This window comes from Neofelis nebulosa, chromosome 8, assembly GCF_028018385.1.
Source record: "Neofelis nebulosa isolate mNeoNeb1 chromosome 8, mNeoNeb1.pri, whole genome shotgun sequence".
Lineage (NCBI taxonomy): Eukaryota > Metazoa > Chordata > Mammalia > Carnivora > Felidae > Neofelis > Neofelis nebulosa.
Genome location: NC_080789.1, coordinates 51,760,319 through 51,775,680, shown reverse-complemented (window position 1 = coordinate 51,775,680; position 15,362 = coordinate 51,760,319). Strand labels below are relative to the sequence as shown.

At 37.9% G+C, this 15,362-nt stretch overlaps 1 protein-coding gene across 3 annotated transcripts in view; it reads left to right on the top strand.

Annotated features, from left to right (window-relative positions):
* MSRB3 (methionine sulfoxide reductase B3) overlaps positions 1–15,362 on the top strand; it is a 175,638-nt gene that overhangs the window by 15,044 nt on the left and 145,232 nt on the right. The window lies entirely within an intron of this gene.

Here is a 15,362-nt window from a genome sequence, read left to right as displayed (position 1 = left end):
CATTTAACTGATAAGAGGAATCCAATAAAACATAATTAGGAGGCTTTGAAATGCTTATAGAATAACCCGAATGTAAATAATAGTATAATTATGAAATATAAAAAGTTGCTAGCATCTGTTTGGAAGAAGAGCCTAGGAATAATAGAATTTACCGGCATTCAAGTGACAAATTAGTATCAGTCACAAGGTTAGTACTGGGAATTCAGTACCTCTAATTCTGAGTCGTGATGCAAAATTCATTATAAGTTCTAGAACAGTTTTATCTTTGTGAGTGGCATTGACAGTTTTTAGGTGCATTGCAACAGTATTTTCTAACTCTTACTGAAATGTTGAAATTAGAGTTGACCAAAAGTTTACTTTGTCAGATTTCTGTTTTATTAGTACATTAGTCTCACTCACGCATAAAGTTAGATCACTCTGTGTGAACGACTGAAACAGTTGATTGCAAAACTTGAAATTTTTTTGTCAAAGATATGATTTTTTTTTTTTTTTGGCAGTCACTGAAACATACTGCTGTAATAGAAAAACTAATCTCAAATTAATCTTAGTTGTCTGTTAGACAAGCACCTCATTCTTAACCTGGTCCAAAACTAAGCTAATTAAACGCTGCCATATATGCACATATATGCACATGCACACACATCACACATACATACACACTCTTTCATGTTCTATTTCTGTCTCTACACGATACCTCTGACTTTTTTTCTTCTCAGTAAGGGGAGCAAAATTCATTGAGCAGTCTGCTAATTGCTCTCAAAAATATTATCTCATTTAATCCTTCCAAAACCTAATGAAGTAAGTGTTATGATCTACATTATGTAAGTAAGGAAACTGAGGATCAGAGAAAGTAACTAATTTGCTCAAGATTTATCACGTGGGCTAAGTGATGGAGTCAGAATTTGAACCCAGCTCTGCCTCTTTCCTGTATACCACATTGACTAGATATAGCATAGGACTCTAGTCTTATGGGAACTGGGATGCTATGTACAGAGATGAGGGAAGACAGAGGAAGTGACATTTGAGTTTGGTTCCGTGAAAACATTTATTGAGCCTTTATTTTACAGTGGCAAATACCACTGACTATTCTCAAGGAGGTTGTAGGAGAGGCATATATATAAGCCTGAAACTCTAACGTGCAGAAGTAGTTATAATATAATAGACGCACTGAAGTAAGAACTATGAAGAAGAGTTGATTCCTTTCTAATGGAAGGGATAGGGAGAGGAGTGTGTGGAACCACCATAAGGGAAAGTTTCCTGGAGGAAATGATGACTAAACTGGTCTTGAAGGCTAAAAATGAAGAGTTCATTCCTTTTATGAGTCTGTGGGTGGTGTGGCGAGGGTAGGATAAATAGTTGGCCACCATCAGAACAGAGTATTTATTTATCAAAAAATACTTATTGAATGCCTACCAGGGGTTAGGCACTGTGTAAGGTACTAGAGTCAAAGTAAAGGACAAGAGAGTTCATGGAGCCTATCGTGTACCAGGGAGTGTTGAGGGCAGAAGTTATACAGGCAGGAAAAGAAGTGAAGCTGATAGGTCTTGAATGCCTGGCCAGATTGGCTGAATTTTCCCTTGTAGGTGCTAGTGAGCATGGAAGCACTTGAAGCAGGGTTATTGACATGGTCAGAACTAGTACACAGCACTTTTGCAGCAGTAGGGAGGGTAGGTGTGAGGGGACTCAGGTTAGAGGCAGGAAGACCATAAGGGGCCATTACTGCATTCTAGATGAAAGATGAGAAGAAAAGGATGTATTTGAGCAGTATCTTGGAAATAAATTTGACAGCACTTAGTGTCAATTAGATATGAATGGTTAAAATGAAAAAAAAATGAGGATGACTCTCAGATTTGGAGTTTAGTGACTGGGTGGATGGAAGTAGTTTTTAACAGGATCAGGAATACAGAAAGAATAACAAATTAGTACAGAAAGAAACAAATTGAGTTTACCAATAATAAGTTGGTAAAGAAACAAACAAATGAAGTTTGAGATGCATATGGAAAACCCAAATTCTTTTAAAAACATGATTTGACCACCTAAAATTAGTAAAGAAAACTACTGTGGGACAAAGTAGAAAGACATTTTGTAAAATATTATATATCTTTCGCTCTATGATTTCATTCATGTCTTCTCCTCTCTCCTAAGTCCAACTTGGGATCAAAGGGTAGTTGATAGAAGCCGTGAAGATTTATCTTTCAGTGTGATAGGAGTCCATTTTCATAAAACTTCTCCTTTATCTGCGCTATCAGATTCAAGCCACAACACATACCATCATGAGAATTTCATCGTATAATTTTTTTTCTTACGTTCTGCAGCAGAACATAAACTTGGAGGGGAGGAATGCTAAAATTCTGGTACAAGAGCAAATATTTATTGGCAGTTTCCGGTGCTAACACTTTCTATTTTCCTGGAATGGTGGCAGAGTTCTAACTTAAAATATTTGAGACATGATTTAAGGACACATATGTTTAGGGCTTATATTCAACTCATTAAAAATACTCTTTTAGTGATAGATGTAGATACTGTAGTTTATAGTCCCAGGCGTAGGATTTAGTCAGCCTACATTAGCAACTCTTTCTTTAGATGAAATGGTCCGTTAAGGCATTCCATCTTTTTTGCACGTATAAGCTTTATTTTTATGAAAAACCTGCACGTGGTTCTTGGTACATGGGAACCGTCTCCAACTCCACCCCCGTCTCCGTCTCTGTGTCATTCTTCTGGAGTAATGTTTTTAAATCGTTCTGGTAGTTCCCTAATTTTAGTCAATATAGTTATAGCACTGCTTCTTAATTCATCTGTTTTGTGTGATATCCAGTCATGAAAAATAAGGATCTATCTGCTCTCTCTTCTCCAATCTGTCTACCGCTGTTGACTTTGAATTCCCTTACTATTCACTTTTGTAACAATAAATATTTGTTCATCGGCTGTTGGTAGGCTACATGCCAAGCAGTTGTGACAAAGATTCCAAGGAGAGTGACTTACGTGAGCAAAAGTTTCTTTTTTCTCCCACAGTAGCCCAGGGTAGGTAATAATACCCCACAGGTGGCTTGCCTTCCCATTCAAGTAGCTTCCATGGCCCGGTCCAGGCATGCTGCTACAGTCGTTGCCATTTCCCAAGGAAGTGGACGGCTGAAGTAAGTGACTTTGTAAAGGAGGTGACGCGATCTTTCGAATTATTTTCCATCAGCCAAAACTTAATAGCATGGTCTCAGCAAGGGAGGCTGAGAAAGGTAGCAGTATGTTCAGCTAAAATTGCAGAGGGTTCTATTACTAACACAAAGAAGGAAGAGTGGATTCTAAGAGTCAATTAGCATTTTCTGGTCTAGTTAGTATCTCTTGATGTTACTTTATGAAGTCCTGATACTCTTACCCCTTCCTCTACCTTTCTTTCTGGCCTTCTGTACATTTTGTCCACAATATAAATGTTCTTTTTGTTTTAAAACGTGATGTTACTAATGTTTGCCTTCTCTTCTGAAACTGCAGCCAAATTGCTGTGTGTAGCTGGTCTCTAAAAGCTCATATTGTTACTTCCATACTTATTTACTTTCAGGTAAAAAAAAATGAGCTGTTGCCATAGTTCCTTCTTCTTAGGTTCAGGGTCATGATCTCTGGGCCACTGGAAAGGATATACATCATGGCAAATGGATTGTTTTTTCTTTTTCTTTTTTCATAGATTGATTAAAATCAGGGCACTGTATTTCTAAGGTCTGCATCTAGGCACTGACTTGTTTATTCCATAAGAGAAGCAGCACCGAAGGAATATGGTCAGTGCTCAGGGAGCTTTCTTTCAGTCACTTCAGGAATTAGGTTCATTGTATTCAGGAATTTTATTGTGACCAGGAACTACTCAGTTAGTTTTGCAGCTGAGTGAAAACTTTTGTCTTGAAGGACTGAGACTGGTTTGTTATCTCCAGGTGATCCAAGGTGAAGTAGGTCTCTCCTTTAATATCTGAGTATGAGAGGAGAGCTGTGTTTTCTGACCAAGGTAAGAATCTCTTTGGGGTATTTAGGAATAGAAGGGCTGACTAATGAGAGAGATTCTGGGCTTATCAAGGTGGTCTCGTTGTCTTTCGTATTGGACTTCTAATCATTCCAGACCCAGTTATTTTCCCAAACAAGGACACAGTCTGGAGCACAAGGGTCCCCGCCCTTGAAGAATTTTTCATGTGGTAGAAGAGATTAATAGAGACCACAGTTCAAATTCTGGCTGCATCATTTACTGGCCTTATGACCTCAAGCAAATTATTCTCTGAACCAGAGATTCTGCTGGAATGTATAATCCTCAAATCCCAGTGGCTTAAAACACTGAAGGTTTATTTCGTGCTTGTATTGCACATTCATTGTCAGTGGGGGGACTCTAGGATCATCGTTAATGGAGCAGCCACTATCTAATTAATAGAAATTACTGGTCACTTTTGGAGAGGGAAAGAAAGTTCTGGAGAGTCTCATAGCAACAATTAAGTGCTGTGTCTCAGAGGTGACATACATTATCATTTATGTTCACAACTTATTGCCCAGAACTAATGACCTGGTCTCACTCGATCACAGGGGGTCAGGAAGTGCATTCTTAATTTGCCTGGAAAACGGAGAGTCAGAAATGCTCCGCAAATAGCACCAATGACTACAACATATAGGAATGCCTGCCTGAGGGTTGATAAGAGGATTAAATGATACATACCTACATACAAAATGACCTAGTGCAGGTGCTCAAAAATGATTATCATTAATAGTAATATCAAGTAAGATGTATGGGTGCAAAATATTTGAATGATATTATAAAGTGTGACTAAAGATTCTTTCTTGTAAGCTATATAAGACTATATCACCATTTATATGAAATTGTCTTATAAATTAGAACACAGTGCACAGATGCAAGCTGGTGCTATTATCTAATAGATATTAGAGATGCAGCATTAGAGCTTGATTCAGTGTTGGAGCTACATCTTCACATGGTTGAAGTCGTAAGAGTAGGTGAGATGTGCAAGAAAGAGATTAAATAGAAATACACAGGGCACTGAACAGGTAGCTTTGAAGCATAACCACAGTTTGGAAATCAGAAGGAAATACAACAAGAGATAGAGAAGTGATTTCTGGAAAGGGAGGAAGAAAATGATACTGTGTAGTGTCATAGAAAAGTCAAGCGAAGGGTCGCCTGGGTTAAGCATCTGACTTCAGCTCAGGCCATGATCTCATGGTTGGTGAGTTTGAGCCCTGCATTGGGCTCTGCCCTGACAGTGCAGAGCCTGCCTGAGAATCTCTCTCTCTCTCTCTCTCTCTCTCTCTCTCTCTCTCTCTGTCTGCTCCTGCCCTCACATTCTCTCTCAAAATTAATAAACTTAGAAAGATTAAAAAAAGAAAGAACAAGTGAAGAATGTTTCAATAAGGAAAATCGACTATATAAGATGTCACGAAGAGGCATTGACATTCAGTTCTGCAAATTCCATGGGGGGGGGTGGTATTAACGAATAATCAATAGAGAATGTTACTTAAGGAAGGAATGGTAGTCTTAATTGAGAAGTGTCTCTGTGCCAGGTGCTCCTCTAGTAGCAGTCTTGCAAGGAAGCTTTTATAAATTCCTTGTTTACAGATAAGATTCTCAAAGCTCAGAACGAAACTTGCCAAATGAAACCTAACTTGTCAGTGAGAAAGTTTGAATTTGAACTCTAGTACCAGAAAAGCAAAAGGAAACTGTACTATGTAAACACAACAAAATGAAACAGTCATACCACACTGAAAAATTCTGAAGGCATTTTTGGTAGTAATCAAAAATGATTGATGCGGGTTTTGCTTTCTCATTGGCACTTTTTAAATATGAAGAAATACTTTTTAGATGAAACATATATAATGTAGATGCTATGAGCTATGAAATCAGTGTACATTTTAGAATAAAAAGATTTATGTTTTATATTGGAGATAGAAGTCATAAAATGTTACTGTGAGAATGAATAAATCCCTGTATTTGACCAGATGCTTTTCAAAACAGGAATCCTGAAAAAAATAGCGTTCAGTAAAAAGCCCAAAAGATGGGCTTTTGTCCATATTTCTGTTTTAATTATACCATTGATGTACCCTAATGGACACAGTGTAACCTTTGCATTGCCAGTATTAGGTATACTTCTTTATGTCCCTTTCTTACTTTTTATGTGAACTGAATAATAAAATGTAGATGCTGCAGAATGTAGACAAGAGGGATTTTAGCTTAACGTTGTCTCCAGCTGGCCGTCTGACCTTTGATAAGTCTCTTTATCTCTGTTTTGCTGTTTACAGAATAAGAGATTTGGATCAGTTCATTGTTTCTCCCATTTTTTTTTTTTTCCCCCCACTGAGATACACATGATGGCTGATACTTTGTGAGCAGCATAGTCACATAGTCATACGGCAGATTGTGATTATAGACTCGAGGAACAGATGGTCTAGGCCACACATTCCTGGTTCGAGTTCTAACTCCACTCTTCTCTCTCCCACTCAAGAAAACATGTCAGAAAACTAGTAAAACCAGGGTGATGTTGTTAAAGAGATAACTCTAAATACATCCTAGTTTTCTTAAAAATCTTATTCTCAAACTTTGACATCTAAAGTTCATTTTGAGGTGCCTGGGTGGCTCAGTCAGGTTAAGCCTCTGACTCCAACTCCGGTCATGATCTCATGGTTCATGAGTTTGAGCCCCGTGTCCGGCTCTCTGCTGACAGCTCAGATCCTGGAGCCTGCTTTGGATTCTGTGTCTCCCTCTCTCACTGCTCCTTCCCCCACTCATGCTCTGTCTCCCATTAAACTTTTAAGTAAGTAAATTTTTAACAAATTACTTGTGAAACACTTCATAACTCATATTTTACCTGTGGTGGGTGGTGAGTTCATGTTCAAAAACTGATGTGTTAGGTGTTCTCTAAGATTTTTTTCCTAGTTCTAAACCTATGTAATGATACATTTCTGTTATTGTCAAGCTTTTCCAAAAGGTCTAATTCTTTGCTTATTCTACTTGCAGGTTTTTATTGGTAGGCATTACATGGATTAATAGTACCATGTGTATGATACAGGTTCAGAAATGTTGAGTGACTTTATCAACAAGTTATTTTCCCTTTTGTAGCTATAACACTAATTCAGAATTTGTTTTCTTCTCCTTTATCAGCACACATGATTTTGTGAATTTCAAAGATTGGTGCTGAGAAAATTGGGTTGTAACATTCTGATTCTTACTTTCCGAAACCTGTCCTGACTACCCTCTTCATTTTGATAAGACAGTTGAACATTTTGCATTTGTCCACAGACTATATGAAATAGAAAATGTACTAATTACCTCTAGAAGTAGTGAGAAGTCTCAATAGACTACTGATATTATTTTCTAACCACTTGTTGTTTCTTAAACATCATGGGATAAATTACACATGTATTTCTCTGTTCATTGTTCATTTATTCCACAAATATTTATTGAAGATTTGTTGTGCTGGCTATGTGCCAAGCAATATGCCAGACTAGCAGTTCTTGAAGTGTGGGTTGAGGACCCTTAGAGTCTCTTAGACCCTTTCAAGGGATTCATGAAGTGAAAACTATTTTCCTACTAGTACCAAGACATTACTTCCTGTTTTCATTGTGCTGACATTTGCACTGATGTTGGAAAAGCCAAAGCGGATAACACTGCTGGTATCTTAGTATGAATCAAGGTTTTGTGGCAACAAACTTTATTAGTAATCATTTTATGCTTTATTAACATACCCGTGCGAGGAAAAAGCCATTTTCACATAAGAATGTCCTTGATGAAGTAATAAAATTTATATTAATTTTATTAAATCTTGACCTTGATTACATATCTTTGTAATATTCTGTGTGAAGTAATGGGAAATACATTTTATAAAGTGTTTCTGCACACCAAAGAACAATGGTTGTCTCCGGGCAGAGCACTTGTGCAATTGTTTGGAACAGCATTTTGCTTGACAGAATGACCAACAGACAAATTGTGCTTATTTCGACTTGGGTTTGGCATGCATTTTCTTAGTGAATGAAGTGCTGCTGCCACTTTAAGGAAAACAGCCGACAGCATTGTTGGTAATGATAAATTCGAGCTTTCAAGGTAAAAAATAAAAGTTTGGAAAACTTGTGCCTGCCACCATGAGCTTGTTTGACAGCTTCTCAGTGTTTAAAGACTTTTCTGATGAAATCAGCAGTGATATTAATGAATATAATTTTTGATATTGATAATGAAATGTGTCAACTTAGGAAAGATCTGCATAACCCAAATGAACATTGCATGATGTTACAAAATCATGCAAAGTTAGACGATCCATTCAAAATGCAAGATAGACCATTGAGTTTAATGTAATTGTATGAAAAGTTTATTGATAATAGTTTCAGATGATCATTTCATTGAGTTTTGGTATAATATCAAAGAAGAGTACCTATAATTCTCTGAAAAAGTTATTAAAATATTCCTCCCTTTCCAAGAACTTACCTGAGTGAGGCAAGATATTCATATATGCATAGTTTAGCCAAAACAACATATCACAACAGATTGAACACAGGACACATGAAAATCCAGTTTTTTTTTTTGTTAAGCCAGATAGAAAAGATTTGCAAAAATAAAAAACTCATGTTTTGGATAATGCAGTTATTTTTCACTAAAAATGTCATTTAGAAAATTTATTTTTTTAATTGAATACGCAAATATTTTTGAAATTACTCATTTTAATTTTCAATATGCTAAGTATTGATAGGTATGATCATATAAACAAAAGACATCCTGAGTCCTTGATAGTTTTTAGGAGTGTAAAGAGATCCTGAGATCAAAAATTAAAAAATTACTAACCCCAGAGATATTTAAGGGGGAAAAAAAAAAGCTCTTTATGTAGCTTTTCTTTGGTTCTCAACACCCCTGGTTCTCTGCCACTCCCTCCTTTGAAGTTAGAAGCAATATTCCTTTCTCTATAATTCCATGTACTTTATTTCCACCTCTACTAAGGAAGGCATTTAGTGCATGTCTTATGTTTCCATCTAGGTTAGTATATTTTTTGGTAGCACAGACTATATCTTACATCTTTGCGTATTCATCAGCTCTTAGCACATTGTTTTCCCCAGGAATGTATATAGATGAACTGAGTAACTTTTTAAAATTCCTTATCATATTTGTTTTTTAAATTCCACATATGAGTGAAGTCATGATATTTGTCTTTCTCTGACTGACTTATTTCACAGATGAACATAGGGGAAGGGAAGGAAAAATAAGATGAAAACAGGGAGGCAAACCATAAGAGACTCTTAGAGAACAAACTGAAGGTTGTTGGAGGGGTGTTGGGTGAGGGGATGGATTAAATGGGTGATGGGTACTAAGGAGGGCACTTGTTGGGGGGTGCCTGGGTGGCTCAGTCAGTTAAGCATCTAGCTTCAGCTCAGGTCATGGTCTCCTGGTTCATAAATTTGAGCCCTGCATCGGGCTCTCTGCCAGTCAGCACAGAGCCTGCTTCAGATCCTCTCTTCCACTCTCTCTCTCTGCCCCTCCCCCACTCATTCTCTCTCTCTCTGTCTCTCTCTCTCTCTCTCTCTCTCTCTGTCTCTCTCTGTCTCTCTCTGTCGAGAATAAACAAACATTAAAAAAAAGAGGAGGGCACTTGTTGGGATGAGCACTGGGTATTATACGTAAGTGATCAATCACTAAATCCTACTCCTGAAACCATAATTACACTATATGTTAACTAACTTGGATTTAAAAATAATGGTAATAAATAATTAAATTAAAAAAGATTCCTTATCTTCAAAGTGTTATCTCTAAATGGTTTGGAAGATTGACTTAGGATTCTGAATAGCCAGGGTTCTGGCTGTTTCTTGTAACAAATGCAAACAGATCTTTGCTTAACAAAAGGGATGTCCAGTTCTAGCTAATGGCCTATTGACTGCAGGAAGTAAATGACGTAATTGAACACTTCATTCAACAAACATTAGCTGAACATAAACTGTGCTAGGCACTGTGCTAATAAGAACAACCATATTTTTATAGAACTTTATGGTAGACATTTAGATTAGTGGTTCTCAACTGGTGGCCCATGATGTTTCTTCTTTTCATAATGAAACAAAGGCAGCAACAATGAAAAAATTTTCCCACAAAACTAACTATATTCTATTCAGAATATTTCTTTTTCTAGTCTTGGTGTTAACAGTCTTTCTTTTCTGATAGTATGGTGAGATTAGGGTTTGGGCTTTTGTTTTTATTTTATTTTTATTTGACAAAATTCAAATTTGTCTGCTCTTTGTTGACCCCAGCAGTTTTCGGGGGATATTTTATCAGCCTGTGGAAAACCACTGATGCAGACATTCTTTTGGTATTTATTGGAAAGAGATTTGACCTTTAGGTTTGACATTTTAAATCCACTAGGACAATCAGCTCATTTATTCTGGGGCTAATTATCAACTTCGTGAGTTCTCTGGATTCCGTTTATACCATCTCTCTTTGGCAGTTTATTGTTCAACTGCAAGGAAAAAAGTAAAAGGAAATAAAAATAAACCCAAACCAAAAACCAACAAACTAATTTTAGTCAAATTTTTGGATGGCAGAGTTCTGGGGGGGAAAAAAGATGGGGAAGAAGTAAAAATTTTTGACCAAAGTAGGGCATTTGAATTATCTTTGGCTCTCAAGTCAGATTGTGTTTTCAACTTCTCACCTCTTTGTAGGAACTGCTGATTCCTGTGAAAGAACCAACTGGTTTTAATTCAAATTCTCACCTTTAAGCACTGTTAGTAGTTGAGACAGCAGAGATAAATAGCAAGGTGGGAAATGATGATCCATGGAGTCAGTCATTCATGGAGTCATTCTGTCACTCAGTACATGAGTGGCTATTGGGTGCCGGATACTAGGATACCAAGATAAGAAAGATACCATCACTATGCTTAGGAACTCTATAATCCAGAAGAGGGAGACAGAGACATAAGCAATTAGTGCCCTGAAAATTGTTTTAGGGGATGTGATAGCGTATTGGCCCCTCAGTGGAGGCCAGATGGGAGAGGTTAGGAATGGTGACGAGGAGAGTAAGGATATGGAATGAAGAAGGACGTGAAGGTAAAAGTGGGAGGAAACAGCGAACTTACTTGGGGGAAATTATGAGTATCCCGGTGTGGCAGGAGCATGGGGCAGGGTGGGATGCAGAGGTATGGTAAAAGAAAAGTCTCAAGAGTTAGGTGACAGATAGATGTGGAACTTCAGATGCTTTATTTACGAATTTGGACTTCACCCAGAAGATTTGCCAGAATGTGTTTTGTGGGGTGGTGATAGGAAAGAAAGGGTTTGTATGGTCAAAACGATTTGAGAAGCACCAGTTGAGACAGTTAAGCGGGTATTTACTGTGAAACCTCTTGGATTCTTTATATTGGATAGCATTTCCACAACTATTTGGCTACAGACTTGTTTGGAAGGGTATCTCCTGTTTCTCAGAACATGGTTTGGGAAACCCTGAAATACGCATTGGGGAATCAACAAAAAGTTTTAATCAGAAAGTTATGGACTATCATGTAATCTGATTCTATTCTTAATGCATGGTGTGATAGTGCGTTAGATGTTGTTCAACCAGTGTTTTTAAACACCAGATATTTTCAAAATGATGTGCTAGATATTCTGGGAAATTAGAAAGATGCATAGGGCGTGTGTCTGGCATTAAAAACACAACATGTTGATTACTTATAAATGTTATTCTGCTAGGCAATTATTTGAATCAGAGGCAATACCAAAGTGAGGAAGTTGAGAAGAAACTTGGAGAATTAGATTTTTGCTCAGTGCTAATTTCTTCAGGGTGTTTAATGTCAGTTCTTTCCCCAAAGATTGTCACTCCTCAGATGCGTGTGCTTCTTTTGCCTCTTTTTGGACTAGGGTTGTTTCTGGCTAGGGCCCTCACCCAGGCAGCTCAGGGAGCGTAAAGGGAAGAAAGCTGCCAAAGGGAAACTTGTTTTTTTTCCGGGCGTGTGGGGAGGTGTAGCTATTGAGTTTCTTGGCCCTCAAAAGTACTATATTATCAACATATTGAAGCTTTGGTAGATTCAAGGGGAGTCAATTCTAGACATCTTTAGGAGATATCCTGAAGGTGTATCCAAGGGGTTTAGAGAAAAAAATAATGAAAGTGAAAGAGAAAGGGAAGTTGCACCTGGTGCACAGAAAGAGCAAATCTAGAAATCTGAGAACGTCTTGGACTTTTTTTCTTCCGTAAGTCCTTACTTGTTTCACTCAGTGTCAAGGGAGAGAATCTTCAAATAATGTTCTTGAATTAATTGAATCCTTATTGAATGTTTATTGTCAGTCACATTATCTAGTAGGGAAACATGGAATCAAGTATTAGGAGTGGGTTGGTACAGCCTCAGGCTTTCATTGTCACTTGTATTGTGTGGTTAAGAGCACTGGCCCTGGAACTAGATGGCCTGTGTTCAAATCTATTAAATCATTTCAGTCCAATTACTTAAGTGCCCTAGTCCTTAGTGGATGTAGGATTTTAGCCAGATTACTTAACCTCTCTATGCCTCTACATCTAACAATGGGAAAATGATCGTATGTATCTCTTAAGGCCACGAGGGTTAAAAGAGCCAGTAAATTGAAGTGCTTAGAGCAGTGCCTGCCACACGCCAAGGGTTTCATCAACGGTTAGCCTTAGGATATCTTGATCCTACCATTTTTGTTAGGGTAATAATTTACTGTGGAAATGCATCAAAGAGTAGTAAGTTTTTCTGGCCTAAAAAAGATTCTGTCTTTGGAGAATGGCCTGCTGTATCTAAGTAGGATTGGGTGTAAATGGGCTGTTAGAAATATCTAATTCATGTAATTTTAAATCACTTTTTTTTTTTTAATTTTTTTTTCAACGTTTTTTATTTATTTTTGGGACAGAGAGAGACAGAGCATGAATGGGGGAGGGGCAGAGAGAGAGGGAGACACAGAATCGGAAACAGGCTCCAGGCTCCGAGCCATCAGCCCAGAGCCTGACGCGGGGCTCGAACTCACGGACCGCGAGATTGTGACCTGGCTGAAGTCGGACGCTTAACTGACTGCGCCACCCAGGCGCCCCTCTAATTCATGTAATTTTAAAATACGGTGAATATTTGTGCATGTAAACAACAATAATAATAACAGCTAACATTTGCCAAGCATATACTCTGTGCCAGAAATTGTTCCAAGTGCTTTTTATCAGTTCATTTATTTTAGAGTTGAAACTGAGGCACCGAGGGGGTGAGCAATTTGTCCCAGATAACACAGCTAGTTAGGAGCAGGGTCAAGTTCAAACCCAGGTCATCTGACCCCATAGCTCACGCATCCGCTGTGCTAGCCCATCTTTTGTGCAAATGTGTTCTGTATTTTAGATCACTTTGTCAAAATATTTAATTCCATTTACTGCAAATGTAAGTGGAAAACATGAATTAAAACATAAATCAGTTCAGCCTGAAGATAGTTCTTTTTCTGTCCTAGAGTTGCTCTTGGCATCACGTTAGAGCCATATTGACTGTGATTCTTGTGTTCTGTTGATGTAGAAGATTGAGTTGGATTTCACCAAGGCATCTGGATGCACGTGTCCGTTCTTTAGAACTGTTTGTCACCTTATATCGTAGCTACATATTTTCAGAGTAGTGTGTAAGTAATGTCACTTTACATGCAGTTTGCAAAATTAGCTGGTTTTTCTGCTGTAATTAGGGTTAGAGCTTTAAAAATATAAGGGTTCTGTCAAATCCTCACCTATGAGATGTGTGCTTCGTAGGATTTTAAAATGGAGAGCATTGTGATGAATATGCTTTTTGCATTCTTCAGTGCAAAAATACTAGACTGCTCTAAAAGTTGATCATTTTAGTTGTTCTACTTTCTTGGTGCGAATGTAACACTTCAGGGGTTTGCTTTTAAAGAAAACTGGGCAAAACTAATTTGCCACTAGATGGAGCCCTGGCTCTTTGGGTAGAAAGAAATGCACCAGTCTGGACGTTAAATCACACAGTCATATCACGCTGGAGGGCCCCCCCGGTATTCGAGGCCCCCAGCTTTTAATTGTAGAATGCATCTTTGTTCTTTGCCTGACCTGCAGAGTGACATCACTCCCTTTCTTCCTGTGTGCTGGCTTTGACACAAGCCAGATGGCCGAGGCCATCGGTAGGCGCGCAGGCCGCCTGGTACCGCAGTTGATGAAACAGGATAGGAAGACGTTTTATGGTCAGCTGTGGGAGCACAATGAGGCAGCAGCTTCGCTAAGTAATTACATTCATCGTGCACACTTTATTCCTCTCGGAGAAGGTCACATGGAAAAAAAAATACGTTTTTATTTATAGCGTTGTGAGGTATAGACCTTTGATCTTTTATTAGTCAGTAGTCTGCTCCAAAGGAATGCTCTTTTCCCTGTTCTGCAGTCACTCGTGAAAATGACATGTTTATTTATGTTTAATGGTTCTTTTCGGCTGTGCATTGTGATACTTACCTTCCCTCTTCCTCCCTTTTGTCTCCAGTTCATAACACAAAAATGTTTTAGGTTTGTAGCGAGTTTAGTTTGAAGAAGTCAGAGTTCAGGTATGTTAATACAAGCAGATTTCTGTCAGATATACTCCAGAGTGATATGGTAAAATACATTACTGTTTATTATGTGTTTGTTCTTCAAGGATGTCAGAAGAGACCAGGAACAGACTTTTATTCTGGGGGGGTGAGGGCCAGGAAATGAATAAGACTTTCATTTTATGTCCATTTTTGGACATTTAGTGGTTAAGGTCACTTGTGATGCCAACTTAAAATAAAATATTAGAAGTTAGTATTAATCTAGTATTTTCCAGGCTTCGTTTGAAGTTTATCAGTGGCAGGATCGTACAAAACTTGAAGGAAAATACCAGCTGAACTTTTCTCTAAAGTTTAACACTTACACAGTTTTGAGATTCTTCCACATAGATTCATTTCCAAAACTTTATAAAATAGTTTTAGCCTTTTTAAGGCTAGGTTGTGAATATTACTCACAGAATTGGCCTAGAAATTATAAATGATAAGGTCCGATGGAAATTCCTATTTGCTATGCTTTGTTCAAACTTAACACATTCTAAAGCGAAGTCTCCTGGTTGTCTGTAGGGTATTTGGCTCTCTATTTAAAAAAAAAAAAAAGATTAAGAAAGAAACTGTAACAAAAGGATTCTCTTCATCTTGCAATATTTTACAGTCTTCTTCAGGGAGGGAGATTTACAAATAATTGCTGGAAGGAGGCAACATGGTGTAAAGGAAAGAGCGTGGCTTTGCAGTGAGATAAAACAGGGTTTTCTAATACCTTTTCCACTGGTTATTTGCTATGTGCCCTTGGACCTTTGAGCCTTGATTTCCTCACATATGTACTGGGGGATAAAACCTACCTCCTAGGTTTATTGTAAGAATTAAATGATACAATGTGTGTATT